Consider the following 15,572-nt stretch of genomic DNA (forward strand, 5'->3'; position numbering starts at 1 on the left):
TTCAGGATTCTCTAAAAGTTAACTTGCACGTAGAGCCTGGGATCAAGAAAGTGAATGTAATGTTGTTTATCTCTAGAGGGTTGGAATATAAAAGCAGTGATGTGCTTCTGAGACTTTATAAATCTCTAGTTATGCCCCATTTAGAATACTGTGCCCAATTTTGGGCCCCACACCTCAGGAAGGACTTACTGGCCCTGGAGTGTGTCCAGAGTAGGTTCACATGGATGATCCCTGGAATGGTAGGTTTAACGTACAATGAACAGCTAAGGATCATGGGATTGTATTCATTAGAGTTTAGAAGGTTGAGGGGAGATCTAATAGAAACTTACAAGACAATGTATGGCTTAGAAAGGGTGGACACTGGGAAGTTGTTTCCGTTAGGTGGGGAGACTAGGACCCATGGGCACAGCCTTAAAATTAGAGGGGGTAAATTTAAAACAGAAATGAGGAGACATTTCTTCAGCCAGAGAGTGGTGGGTCTGTGGAATTCATTACCACGAAGCGCAGTGGAGGCCGGGACGTTAAATGTCTTCAAGGCAGAGATCGATAAATTCTTGATCTCATAAGGAATCAAGGGCTACGGGAGAGTTCAGGGAAGTGGAGTTGAAATGCCCATCAGCCATGATTAAATGGCAGAGTGGACTCGATGGGCTAAATGGCCTTACTTCCACCCCTCTGTCTTATGGTCTTATGGTCTAATCCTGAACAAAACGAAGTTCTAATAGTATGCTGTTCCAATAAATACAGATCACACTTCAATGAATCAAAGTACTAAGGAAAACAAACTAAAACTTACACTCCCAAAACTACAGCCAGGATGCATCCACCAGGATGTTCCATGCCTTTTCTGCTGTTCTTACAGTTATGAATTATTTCTTTGTTGAATCCTCATGTCAGGAATATTATCTAAGAGTGCCATGGTACCTTTTAGATGGTGTTTAATCAGAGAGTCTAAAGATTTCTGTGAGAGCCAGTGTTTTACTCTTCTGATGACAATTCGCTCTTACATTGATTTGCAAAAGAAATCCTCTTCTTAAATACCCTCGAAGACCTGTCAATTTTCTTATAGTAGGATTGGTCCTAGGTTGTCAACAGCATCAGATTTAAATTTAATTGGGTTTTCGTATTTAGAGCCTGGTTGAAATTAATTAGCTGATATTCAAGCTGGTTACCTTAACATCAAAAACATGCCTAGGTTGCCAACCACGCAGCCAATTGATGGCTATGTTTCAATTTCAGAACTGTCTGTGCATCTGCAGTTGCTTGCAGACATTTTTAATCTCCAAGCTTAGAAAAGCCCATCATTTATTTAAGGGAACATGCAATGCTTCCCTATCATTTTTACAAACAATTTCTAGTATCTTGCCTTCTAATTCACATGTACTCTACCCATCTTTGCAATACAAATTAGTCAACATTCCTTCATTTCCCAATTTTTGCCCAGTCAGTTGGTGTTACATCCGATTGTAGATATGTTATGGTCTCCTAACAATTTATTCCCATACCTATCTTTGCGCTATCAACAAATATAGCTACCACACATACGTTTCCATCATCTATCATTTATTTTAAAAAGTACATTGTTAATTCTGTGACACTCTCCTAGTTACAACTTGCCGACCAAAAAATGTCTGATATAAGCTTCTGCTCACTGTTAGCCACCCAATCACTATCCATACTTATATTCCACCCTCTTCACCGTAACCTTTTAATTTATGTCGTAATCTTTTATGTGGCAATTTATCAAACAGCACTTGGAAAATCAAGTCCATCGCATCTATAACTTCGACTTTATCAATGCTGCTGTTACTTTGACCGGGCTTTCTGGGAATTCAATTTGCTATCTTGAACATCAAGGTTGTGATTCATATCTAACTGATCTGGGTGGGAAGGGGGACTGTGTTTCCTTTCATCCAGCTCATAATTTAGTTTTACAAGGTCATAGTCGAATTAGAACAGCCACAAACTTAACTATTTAGATTTGTCCTTTTGCACAGTTGTGTGTTTTGAAAGTTATAAATATGTTAATTGCCGTACTAACTGAACAGTTGTAACTTGGACGTGAGTTGTAAACTGTAGTAAGTCAAGACCACCTTCCAAATCAAGGGCAAAAGTAGGAATTATGTTCTGAATTACAAAAGCATTTGAATAGTTATCATCTGAAATATATCTCAGAATCTCAAAGGTAAGAATCTATGGGATATCACAGGTTTCCCTAAAGGCACCATTGTCACTTGTAAACGCTTTCCCTTTCCAACCCTGACTAACCTGTCTGGGAAGGGCTCCACCATTTTTGGATAATCGGGAGGTGTATGATCTCCACAAGTACTAAGAATCCCCAGTCTGTCGATTAAATGTGCACAGAATTCTTGACATTACTGACCGATAAGGCCGGACTTCCACAGAAACACAGGGAGCCGAGTCCACCCCTCGCCTGTTGTATTGATGGCCCTACATTATTAGTTTTTGTGGTGAAAGTGGGTGGAGTTATATACATTACATTAACTTCACACACAGAATACCAAATTCCTGACCATGTAATGAGGTTACGTACTCCTCCGATGTCGAGCTTCTCTTCAGAACCATTCCAAGATTTAGAACCTAGTTCATCCAGTGAATAAAACTCCCGACTGTCAGGAATATTCCCAGTTTCACACTGCCCTGTCTTTCTAGGGTGATAATGATAGTGCCATTGCCCGTGGATTGCACTATAATGAGTACGGTGAATAGCGAATGTTGCTGCATCCGATCCATTCTCCTGTCCCTTCCATGAGCAGCTGAACGTATTGCCCAGGATGTCAGCACATGTTATCTTCTGTGTTCACTGTCAGCACCTCCCATGGCCCCTCAAGTGTCACGAGGACTAACAAATCCCTGTAACAGTATTAAGGCTGACCCCCACCAGTTGGGGGACATTGTTACGATCTATAGAATTTTCATCCAGTTTTAATTGTGTTTAGTGTTTCCATCCACTCCACATTTTCATATCTATAATCACACATATATCACCTGTTACATTCCCTCAAAAAAGGCAAGGACTCTGTGACTGGAATCCGCTGTGCTCTGGCCCCACCTTTATCATTACATTGATAAGCACAGGGACCGAGAGACAAACTGTTGATCTCGCTCTATGTTGTTAGCCACCTGACTGTCCTTGACTTCATTCAGAATCATGTGTAACTCTTTACTTAGTTCCCCGGCATATTCACAGTCTGTACCATTAAATGATCCTGCATCCGTCCCACTCGTACTTATTCTTTCGAGCAATTGCTCAGCTCAACTGGTCATTCATTCAAATGGTGTGGGCCCCTTATTGATTTTTCGGATAACTTGTAAGGCCATCAAGATATCTAGCAGAAAATTTGCCCACCTTTCCCGTGTCTTCTGGATTGCCTTTGCTTTCAAATTTTTTTTACAGTTTGATTTTATTCTTTCAGCCATGCCAGAGCTCTTGTGATGTGAAATTAAGTGACATCATTTGTTTTAATTCTTCTCTCTACAACTGTAATTAAAAACTAAGGTAAATTCTCACTGGACCCCTTTAACATTTCTGACTTCAACTGAACGTTTTGCAGCTTTTTTTTTAAGAAAAGTTATCACTGTCAGCTCCTGAAAGCGGACAGATCACGACGAGATCACAATCCTTTGATCAATTCACACTTCACTGCAAGACTCTTACCTGGGAGAGTCAGAGTAACAGGACAAGATCTCAATGCGGAATATTTCAACTACATCTGCAATTAAACTTTACATTTTTTTTTAAACTGATGCAGGCATTTAACTCAGTCACATTTGCACTTTCGTATTTCTTTGCACACGGAGATATGACCTCTTATAAATTTTAAACACGATACAAAAGATATCTTGAGATCTCAAGCTACAGAAACAAAATACATTACATGTAGAGCTACACTTAACAATCAAGGAACAAAAGCAATAATTCAGTGACTGCTGAGATTTGCCAAATTCAAACAGAAATATTTAATGTCACCATATATACAAGAATACACCTGAAATTTTTGTTACACAATAAAAGCCTTCCAGGCACTTTCTTCCAATCTCAGGTCTTAACTTGATGCATCAATCTTCCTTGTTGTGGGTGTGAGAGGTATAGAAATTTTTACATCTGTGATCAGAAGCTCCAGACAATAGGATACGGTTGCAATATGGGAGCTTGCCTCCTTCATCTCATCTGGGACTAGTGTCATGGAGTCACAGAGTCGTACAGCATGGAACCAGTCACTTTAGTCCAACTCATCCATTAAATGTTGCAATTTTACCCAGCTCTACCACTTCCTCTGGCAGCTGATTCCATACTGACACCATGCTCCGTGTGAAAAAGCTGCCCCACCCCAGGTCCTTTTTTGATCTTTCTCCTCTCACCCTCAACATGTACCTTCTAATTTTGGACTCGACTCCCCTGGGAAAAAGACCTTGGCTCTTCACTTTAACTATGAACCCTAAGATTTTATAAACCTCTATATTGTCACCCCTCAGTCTATGACCCGCAACAGAAAAAACTCCCAGCCTATTCAGCCACTCCCTAAAGCTCAAACCCTCCAGTCCTGGCAACATCCTTGTAATTTTTTTTACATCCTACCCAGTGTAACAACGTCTTTCCTACAGCAGGGTGACCACATTGCAGTGCAGATGACTGTACTGGCTGTTACATTCTGAACATGCTTAGCAGAACCCTGTTTTGTTTTGTTCAAATGGACACAAAAGCAGCCAACTAGAGTTAAAGAAGAGTATTACGCGAGGTGGGAAACAATGGGCATCAGCCCTTCCCTGCCATCAACCTGAGAAACTTGATGCCTACCAGTGAACAATATGTGATCCCTCTGCAAGGACACAGAGATATGGATATAACCATGAAAGAAAGCTTTGACATGACTGGCATGCAGAAGCTTCTGATGATAGATGGCAGAAAAAAAAACAGTCATCACTCAGCTCAAATGCCAAGTATTCACACCAAATGCTGGGATGTCGTCCAGGAATACCTGGCACTTGCTCGGGAAGCAACTCTTTTATGGACAACTTGAGACTGCGGTGCACTACAGAAGGCTACAGAAGCCTTACAAGGGCACTTAAAAGGCTTCACTGAAAATTTTTGATTTTAGCTTCAAGTTCTAGGAAGAATTTGCATAAGACAGCTGACCTGGCACAATCAAGTAAGTGCTGAAGAATGGCCACTGCACCAGCAATGTTGACTCTGATTTCTCTCCACAGATGCTGCCAGAGCTGCTGAGATTTTCTAGCAATTCCTGTCTTTGTTGTTGTTGAAGAGAATGTTGTGGTCTCTTTCAAAAGCAAGTTCATAGCAAGTGATAGAAAATCAAGGAGCAGAAGCCCTGAGCCAGCAACTCTTCCAAACCTCAATCTGCAGTGTGCTGCTCTACTTGCAGCAGAACCTTCTGGGTGCAAACCAGATTAGCCTAAGCAGCAATGTATGTGTTCACTGGGCTGTTAGCAAAAACCCCAGATGACGTATGTAATCATCTTCACCTTAAAGGACAAAGAAGGCATCTACAGATTTAAAAAGTAAACTTCTGTTTCAGAGCATGGAGTGGGAGGAAAGGGGAATTTGCTTTATCAGATATTGAGCTATCTACTTTGGGTAGACAAAGCTATTCCTTTGTGATGGGTTCCCTTTAAACTGGGCTATGATCAGTATCTTGACAAATTATGCAACTGAGATTGTTTTTTTTGAGGTTTTAAAATGAAAAGGGCAAGATATGATAAGTGGGAGTTTCAGAAATCTAGAGAGAGAATTAGGCAGCAGAAGAATTTCAGAAATTTACAAGATTACTATACATTATTATCAACCTATAGATTAGCAGAAGCATCAGATTCCTCCTTTCCCTTCTCGATCTTTTTCCTGTCCAAAAGCATCCTCCACACCACACCACTCCCTTCCCACACCTCACCTACACCCCTCTCAAAGTGGGGCAGAACCAAGCTATTTTTTTAGTTGAAATAAAGACAAAAATTGCCAAACTAGTGAAATGGTGGCATCAAAAATAAAGGAAAACTCAGAGTCATGTCAAACTATTATTGCAGGGGGCAATAATGCACCTTTCCCCCGGTGGAGCTCACTGACATTGAAATGTTTTAAAGATAACAGTAGATACTGAATGTTCCCTGTCCAGGTAAACCCAGGCGTGGATACAATTGTGGAAGAAAGGCTGACAGTCTGTAATTACAACCCCCTCCAAGGGCAGTTAGAGGCAATCTTAGCAAGGTCCACCGGCAGGTCTATGTGGAGGCCCTTCAACTTTTCTGCCAACCTGTTGTGCACTTCCCCTGATGATCAGGAATGTGGAGGTAAAGTACAAACAAAAAAAAACAATGATGAGTTTCTGAAATAACTAAAGATGGGGTGCAATCAGCCAAAACCTCAGTATGCATATTTGATGGTCAGACCCTAACCAAATATGACAATTCTCCAGTACAGAAGGGATTTGAATCCAGGCTTTAATACCCAGAGGTATGGACGTGTACCACAAGTGCCCCTCCACCAAATTAACTATTTGTAACAAAACAAGTAACAAGTATAGCTCACCACAAGCTATAACCCAATGCTTTTAACCAGTCCAGCCACATTATCACACACATCTTGGGACTTGAACTCGAGCCTTCTGAATTAGGATTAGGGACTCTATAAGTGTTCCATGAGTGCCCAGCTCTTGATTTGTGAACCATCCTGTTTATAAATCCAATGACAGAACCCTGAAACAGACAAAATTGAATCTGGGTCTCTGGCTCAGAGATAGAGACATTACCACTGCGCCACACTTGTCATTTTTATAAATCTGCATCAAATCATCTGCTTATTCTGGCTCATCTTTTCTGAAGTAAAACAACACCAAATCACTCATGTTATAAGTTAAAGTAACAAGTTACAAACATTATTAGTAATCCCAATGTTAAAATTCCTGGAAACAATGTGTTGTAATACCATTGAATTCCATGTTAACTTATCTTAATTTTTCTTTTGCTAATGTTTAATTGAATAGTAGAGTAGATTTGACTTTAGAAACACCATTTAATTATGGTGATATGTGCATTGTTATCATTCTTGTTTCATGATTTCAGGGATCTGTTTCATGCTCTAAACTGTGTGATACAATTGCCATCTTGTCTTTGCATATAACATTAAACATCACTGTACAAATGTTTGTTCATAACAATTATTTGAGTCAACTGTACCAATAACAGCTTCTTGTGCTGTAGACTGAGCTATTGGCTCAGATTGAAGCACTCTTGTCTGTGAATGCAAACTTGTGGCTTCTATTCTGAAATTAGGAGCTGCTGACAACCAGCCAGTGCAATACTAAGAAAATGTTGCACTCTACTATATTTTGTCTTTTAGATGACAGCTGCCATCTGTAGATTCTGGGACATGACTTGAAAGAAGAACAGGGGAGACCAATATTCATTCCTCAAATCTTCACAAGAACAGATGATCTAATCATTTGGACAAAAGCTGACGTTTCGGGCTGAGACCCTTCATCAGAGAAAGGGGATGGGGAGAGGGTTCTGAAATAAATAAGGAGAGAGGGGGAGGCGGACCGAAGATGGATAGAGGAGAAGATAGGTGGAGAGGAGAGTATAGGTGGGGAGGGGATAGGTCAGTCCGAGGTGGCTGGACAAGTCAAGGAGGCGGGATGAGGTAAGTCGGTGGGAAATGGAGGTGCGACTTGAGGTGCGAAGAGGGGATAGGTGAGAGGAAGAGTAGGATGGGGAGGCAGGGACGAGCTGCGCTAGTTATGGGATTCAGTGGGGGGAGGGGATGAGCTGGGCTGGTTTTGGGATGCAGTGGGGGAAGGGGAGATTTTGAAGCTTGTGAAGTCCACATTGATACCATTGGGCTGCAGGATTCTCAAGCGGAATATGAGTTGCTGTTCCTGCAACCTTCAGGTGGCATCATTGTGGCACTGCAGGACGCCCAGGCTGGACATGTCGTCTAAGGAATGGGAGGGGGAGTTAAAATAGTTCGCGACTGGGAGGTGCAGTTGTTTATTGCGAACCGAGCAGAGGTGTTCTGCAAAGTGGTCCCCAAGCCTCCACTTGGTTTCCCCAATGTAGAGGAAGCCACAACAACTACAGTGGATACAATATACCACATTGGCAGATGTGCAGGTGAACATCTGCTTGATATGGAAAGTCATCTTGGGGCCTGGGATGGGGATGAGGGAGGAGGTGTGGGTGCAAGTGTAGCACTTCCTGTGGTTGAAGGGGAAGGTGCTGGGTTTGGTTTGGTTGGAGGGGAGTGTATAGCAGACAAGGGAGTCCTGGAGAGAGTTTTCTCTCCGGAAGGCAGAGAAGGGTAGAGATGGAAAAATGTCTTGGGTGGTGGGGTATGATTGTAGATGGCGGAAGTGTCAGAGGATGATGCATTGTATCCGGAGGTTGGTGGGGTGGTATGTGAGAATGAGGGGCATTCTCTTTGAGCGGTTATTGTGGGGGCGGGATGTGTTGTGGGAAATGCGGGAGACACGGTCAAGGGCGTTCTCGACCACTGCGGGGAGGAAGTTGCGGTCCTTGAAGAACACGGACATCTGGTATGTGCGGGAGTGGAATGCCTCATCCTGGGAGCAGATGCGGTGGAGGCAAAGGAATTGGGAATAGGGGATGGAATTTTTGCAGGGGGGGTGGGTGGGAGGAGGTGTATTCTAGGTAGCTGTGGGAGTCAGTGGACTTGAAGTGGACATCAGTTTCTAGTTGGTTCCCTGAGATGGAGACAGAGAGGTCCACGAAGGTGAGGGATGTTCCCTGCAGTGTTCAAGAACGCTCTTGACCGTGTCTCTCGCATTTCCCGCAACACATCCCTCACACCCGGCCCCCGCAATAACCGCCAAAAGAGAATCCCCCTACTTCTCACATACCACCCCACCAACCTCCAGATACAACGCATCTTCCTCTGACACTTCCAAATTTACAATCCGACCCCACCACCCAAGATATTTTTCCATCCCCACCCTTCTCTGCTTCCGGAGAGACCATTCTTTCCGGGACCCCCTTGTCCGCTCTACGCTCCCCTCCAACCCCACCACACCGGCACCTTCCCCTGCAACCGCAGGAATTGCTACACTTGCCCCCACACCTTCTCCCTCACCCCTATCCCAGGCCCCAAGATGACTTTCCATATCAAGCAGATGTCACCTGCACATCTGCCAATGTGGTAACCTGTATCCACCGTAGTCGTTGTGGCTTCCTCTACATTGGGGAAACCAAGCGGAGGCTTGAGGACCGCTTTGCAGAACACCTACGCTCGGTTTGCAATAAACAACTGCACCTCCCAGTTGCGAACCATTTTAACTGCCCCTTGCATTCCTTAGACGACATGTCCATCCTGGGCGTCCTGCAGTGCCACAATGATGCCACCCGAAGGTTGCAGGGACAGCAACTCATATTCCGCTTGGGAACCCTGCAGCCCAATGGTATCAATGTGGACTTCACAAGCTTCAAAATCTCCCCTTCCCCCACTGCATCCCAAAACCAGCCTAGCTCGTCCCCTCTCCCCACTGTATCCCAAAACCAGCCCAACCATCCCTGGCTGCCTAACCTGTTTTTCCTCTCACCTATCCCCTCCTCCCACCTCAAGCCGCACATCCATTTCCCACCTACTAACCTCATCCCGCCTCCTTGACCTGTCCATTCTCCCCGGACTGACCTATCCTCTCCCCACCTATACTCTCCTCTCCACCTATCTTCTCCTGTATCCATCTTCGGTCCGCCTCCCCCTCTCTCCCTATTTATTTCAGAACCCTCTCCCCGTCCCCCTCTCTGATGAAGGGTCTAGGCCCAAAACGTCAGCTTTTGTGCTCCTGAGATGCTGCTTGGCCTGCTGTGTTCATCCAGCTTCACACCTTGTTATCTCGGATTCTCCAGCATCTGCAGTTCCCGTTATCTCTGATCTAATCATGTGGAGTTTGCTGTATGCAGGCTGGTAACTATGTTTCCTTCATGAATTGCTGACTACACTTCAAAAATACATTACTGGTTAAAGCACCTGCTGAGATATCCTGTGGTCATGAAATGTGTGCCATGTAAGTGTAAATAGTTTTGGTGCCAAGACATAAACTGCTGTTGAAGGAGATAGTTGAGCATTGTCACCTCCTGAAAATAGAGAATAAAAATCCAGAGAATCTATATCATTTACTAAAGGCAATATGACAGCAACTGACTGAAAAAGATGACATTAACTTTATTAGGAAAGGGTTTTGAATACATTGTGCTATGTTCAGAGTTTCATATAAGAAAGTTGCTTCTTCTTCACTAAAACAGAGCTGTAGCAGCTATGAAGCTCTCTGCTACATGTAGAGCACTAGTTCTGTTGAACAGATTTTGAGTTTGTTGCAATCATCATTTGTATTTCAATTATATGATCAATTGGCTGCAGAAGGGCAATAATGTGCAATTTATTAAATTGTTGAATCATTTATGCTTGGCAATCTTGGAAGCAGGGCCATGCCTTAAAATAATAGGAACAATTAATTTTGTATAGGAGGGGTGCAAAATGTTTCTGTAAGAAATGAGAAAGCAATGGGTTGCTTAGGAATGTTAGCCATTCACTGGACCTTCTCCAACATTTTCGCCCATTCTGCAAAAGAGAAGATAGTTGATTGAAAACATATATATTTTAAGTGTACTCATTCGTAACCCAATATAACATCACCAACAAATTTTAATAATTTTATTATGTCTCCATACCATCAAACACAAGTTTGCTGTCATTATTCTTGTCCCCTCTGTTATGATTTCATTAATTTCTTTTTCTGAAACAGGCTTCGCCTTAGAAGCTGAAGATGTTTCTCAACTCAGCACATGCAATGAAAACATCAGAGTCCATAGAAGCAGCAAGAAAAGAATGAACCCAGCATCGCTACCTGCCTTAGCAAAATAGATGTTGCTACCTGTGAAAAGAACAGGTTGACCTCATTTCACTGTCTTTCAGCCTGGAAATTTACATTACTTAATCTAATCACAGTAATCCATTTTAATCATTGGAGTACAACAGATCTAAATATGATGCATAAATACCTCAGGAAAGACCTTCAGAAACCCTACATCCAAGTCAACTGTTCCTTCCAAGTATTCTACAGCTTCAACACAATGTCTGAAATTACTCATGACCTGAATTGAATATTATGCCTTCTACTCTGAAAGCAATTAAAAATAACCTGTCATTGTAATCCTTTCAAATTTATCTAGTATCTTTTCAATTCCAATTATAATCTTGAATTGCACTCTCTCTTGATCCATATTTTTGGTCATGAAAGTTTCTCTCAATATCTTTTATTGATTTTCTCTTATTATGTTGTCCATAGTTTTTACGTGGATCTGGGTGTTGCTGACAAGGTCAGCATTGTTGCCCATGCCGAATTGCTCTCGAACAGCATTGCTTGTTGAGCCATTTCAGATGCACAAAGAATCAGACACATTTTTGTTGGTCTGGAGACACATTTAGGCCAGCTAGGTAGGGATGATATATTTTCTTTCTTAAAGGACACAGGTGAACCAGATAGGTTTTCACAACAATCAATGACAGTTGTCACAGACACCACGGACACTGGTTTTACGTTCCAGGTTTATTACTTGACTTTTCTATTTCACCAGGTGATAGGATGCAATTTGAACCTTTGTCACTGGAGCATTAAAGTGAACCACTGGCTCGCTAATCCAGTGACATTTTCTGGACTCGAAACATAACCTCCAGTTTTATATACTGCTAAACCTAGAGAGATTTTCTATTACATTTCAGATGATAATAATAGATATATTTCATTGTTAAAACATTGATATAAAAGTGAGCTCACCATAGTCTCACCAGATCATAGGACTGCTTTCTTATTAAAGAGAGTTGAGTGTTGGTAAGTTTAACCTGACAGTCACGGTGCCTCAGTTGAGTGTTGAGAAGAAGAATCCTTCATGGCAGCTACAGATGGTATAGGAATGACACCCACACTGTTGGTATTACTGTACATTGCAAACCAGCTGTCCAGGCAACTGAGCTAGCCAGCTCCCCCGACTCCACATTTAGCTTCAAATGGGTGTGCTTTTCTGTTTGTTGTGCTGTTCTTTGAGCAAGGTCTTTCATTTTACAATGTGTACACTGGAGAAATGATTGCCTCAAAACAGAATTTCTGCATTGCCATGCTCTATGCATGTAGGGAATCATCAAACTCATGCATAAAATTCATTAAAAAATTTCCACCAACTTTATTTTGGACTTTCCTTTTGCTTCCTCTTTCATCTGCCTCACCATCATGACCAAGCATTCTTCGAAGTCAATGGTGCTCCCTCCTAAGATGAGAGCACACTGAAATGTAAGATCTGTCTGTTGTTAACCATGAACACTTGTGAATGAATTGACGTTTGAAAAAACATGGAATTACTAAGTATAATTGAGAAATGTTTTCTCACCATTGCTGTCCAATTCCTCAACGATGGCATGTAACTCCGCTCTGGTGGGTTTCTGACCCAGGATTTTCAGCACTTCAACCAAATTCTTACTGCTAATGTCACCACTACCATCTGCATCAAACATTTAAAATGCACCCTCAAACACAATGAAAAGAAATTGAGCTAATTACTGTCATGTTATTATTTAGTTCATTCTTCATTCCGTTTCAAAGAACTGTCGGCATTAAATCAGTCAACATGTGCACATTGCTGAATAGGCATTCACATGTAGATTAAGTCAGGACATTGCTTGTTTGGTGTTCCATACTTCATAGTATTTAAGCACAGAGGCAGCTATTCAGTTCAACAGCTCAAACCCAATCCAGAAATTACATGAGCGCTTTAGTGAGAACTGTTGCAATCTGAGATCTGAGCACCCTGTGAGAAACCCAAGACTTAGTTGTAAGTGAAGTGGGATAAATTATTCTGTACTAACTCGTGAAGATTTGAATTAATTTAAATTTGGATTAAGATTTTATTAGCACATACTCAAGTACAGAATTATAGAAGGACAGTGATAAGTCTATAAAGTTCACCGACAAGTCACCATCTTAGGTACATTGGTCCCCAAAATAAAGTAGGAAGGGAAAAAGTTAAGCATTATCTCCACAGAGTAAGTAGATTTATAAATAAATAGTGAACTGGCTTACATGAATGTACTTCTTCAATTAGACTAGAAAGTGGAAGGGCTTCTTTACCTACAGTACTTATCCTGGCTTCACCAGAAGGGCTTGTTGGGGAAATAACATCACAGAGTGAAACAACGCACAGCACAAGTTACAAATATTTTTCAAATTATTGAGTGATGTATATAAATTTTGTATTTTTGAAATAAACATTAAATCTTTTAAAAACGGTGCAATACTGAATGATTTCAGTTACATTAACATTTGGCATTAAGCCAGTGTTTACTTCTTCCTATGTAGCTTCTGCACTGTATCTTTGTGTCAAGAGTGTTAATGGACTGGATAAAACAGAAGTGACCTGAATATCAGATTATAAGCTTTGTCGAAATACTAGTTACTGTTTTCCTTTTTACAATCAAAATAAATATTGTAGAACTATGTAGGTCGTTCACATCCTCTGGGCATTCGAAATTGCTTTATAGTGAATTAATTCCTTCTGAATTACAGGTATCATTGCTACTGAGAAAGTATAGGCGTCAACATTAACACCCCATCTCGGCCCTGCATCCAATCAGGACGGGCAAGTTAGAACCTTTTCGAGAAAAAAACACAAACATGACCCAAGCTAGTCATGTATGCACCAGTTGCTTTTATGATGGTGGCATAACCCCTGTCTTTCCCCACTCCGTCCTCTGCACTAATCTCCTCTTCCCAAAACCGCTTCCCTCCACTTTCCCCCAGTAATTTTTCCTTATTCCATCTATTCTGTGATAACAACTGACCGCTCTGTTCCCATTGTTATGTACGATACCACAAGTTGTGCCCACTTTTTTGTGCTGCTATTTTTCTTGCCCGGCTGAGAGACAGCAAACAGAATAAAATAAATGACTTTGGGTCTTTGAAGTGGTAACTTTACCAAGTTCTTTGTCTGTTTCTAATACCCAAAAATCTATCTGTATCAGCATTGCTGTACAGGTTTGTGCACAGTAAGTTTAAAGATCAACAAATAATCAGTCTTTGCTGTCCTGATTGAGAAATAAATGTTAGCTGAGATACTGAGAGCTTCATGTTCTTTAAATATTCTATGGGGATTTTGTTTTTTGGTTAAGCATCTTATTTGAAAGCAGCACCTGTATTGGAATATAATTCCCTCAGGCCTTCATGGGATTATCACCCAAAATTATGTTCTCAGTTCCTGTGTGGGGCTTCATTTTATAATCTGAATCTGATGAAAGTGCTCTCAGATGAATCAAACTGAAAATTTTGGATCTGTGAAATATATTTCCATTCAAAGAATGATGATCACTGTTCAAATTTAATAGCATAATTGCAGAATGGTTACTTTTATCTGGAGACTGTCAGACCGTGTTTGTACTAGTGTACACTTTTGAACCTGATCTATAGGTTAAAAAAAATGTTGAAACAATTGGTTATTTTGCATTGTGACTATGGTGTGTTGGAATGAATGGAAATGCATGATTACCTGGGTGATTACTTACATTTGACGTGCACTTGGGTCTGTTCTCATTGGAGAGAAGGAGGCTAAGAGGGGATTTAATAGAGACACACAAGACGATCAGAGGATGAGAAAGGGTGGACAGTGAGAGTCTTTTTCCAAGGATGATGACTTCAGCTTGTACAAAGGGACATAGCTACAAATTGAGGTGTGATAGATTTAAGACAGATGTCAGAGGCAGGTTCTTTACTCAGAGAGTGGTAAGGCCATGGAACGCCTTGCCTGCCAATTTAGTTAACTCAGCCACATTAGGGGCATTTAAACAGTCCTTGGATAAGCATATAGATGATGATGGGATGGTGTAGGGGGAGGGGCTTAGATTAGTTCACAGGTCGGCGCAACATCGAGGGCTGAAGGGCCTGTTCTGCGCTGTATTGTTCTATGTTCTATATTCTAACAATTTAGAATCTCCTTACATTGTGAAGATCGAACACACAGACTGGAAGACCATTTTGCTGAACTTTCAGTGACAATAGGAACTGCAGATGCTGGAGAATCCGAGATAACAAAGTGTTGAGGGCCTAGGCCTGAAATATCAGCTTTTCTGCTCCTAAGATGCTGCTTGACCTGCTGTGTTCATCCAGCTCTACACTTTGTTATCACTGAGCCTTCAGTGATGTGTCATGTTAATTTTCCACCCTGCCCTCAGTGTGACATCCACTTAGCCTGCTGCACTGTCCAAAGAAGCTCAACATAACAAACATAGCTTCCAATTAGGCATTCTATAGCCTTCTGGATTCAAATATTGTGTTCAATTTCACACTGTCCTCTTTACTGTTACCTTTTCAATTTTTAAAAAAATTTTGTTGCAGCCAGCAGCACACCTAATCGAGGCACATTTTTCTTTCTTTTTTTTGCCTCATCTCAATTTTCTTTGGCTCTTAAAGACTGATTGTTCTGTCATAATCTCTCCTGTCTTCCATTGTATCACAGATCTTTCTTTTGCCCAAAAAAGGGCAGGG

At 41.5% G+C, this 15,572-nt stretch overlaps 1 long non-coding RNA gene across 4 annotated transcripts in view; it reads left to right on the forward strand.

Moving 5' to 3' along the window:
- The window catches only part of LOC132210753 (uncharacterized), a 49,030-nt gene extending 41,870 nt beyond the window's left edge, over positions 1-7,160 (forward strand). For all 4 annotated transcript variants that reach the window (XR_009446942.1, XR_009446943.1, XR_009446941.1 and 1 more), the window contains one exon: positions 6,150-7,160. This is a non-coding gene — a long non-coding RNA (uncharacterized LOC132210753). The remainder of the gene's footprint in view (positions 1-6,149) is intronic.
- The last annotated feature ends 8,412 nt before the right edge of the window (positions 7,161-15,572 follow it).

Source organism: Stegostoma tigrinum, chromosome 19, assembly GCF_030684315.1.
Source record: "Stegostoma tigrinum isolate sSteTig4 chromosome 19, sSteTig4.hap1, whole genome shotgun sequence".
NCBI classification, from domain to species: Eukaryota; Metazoa; Chordata; class Chondrichthyes; order Orectolobiformes; family Stegostomatidae; genus Stegostoma; species Stegostoma tigrinum.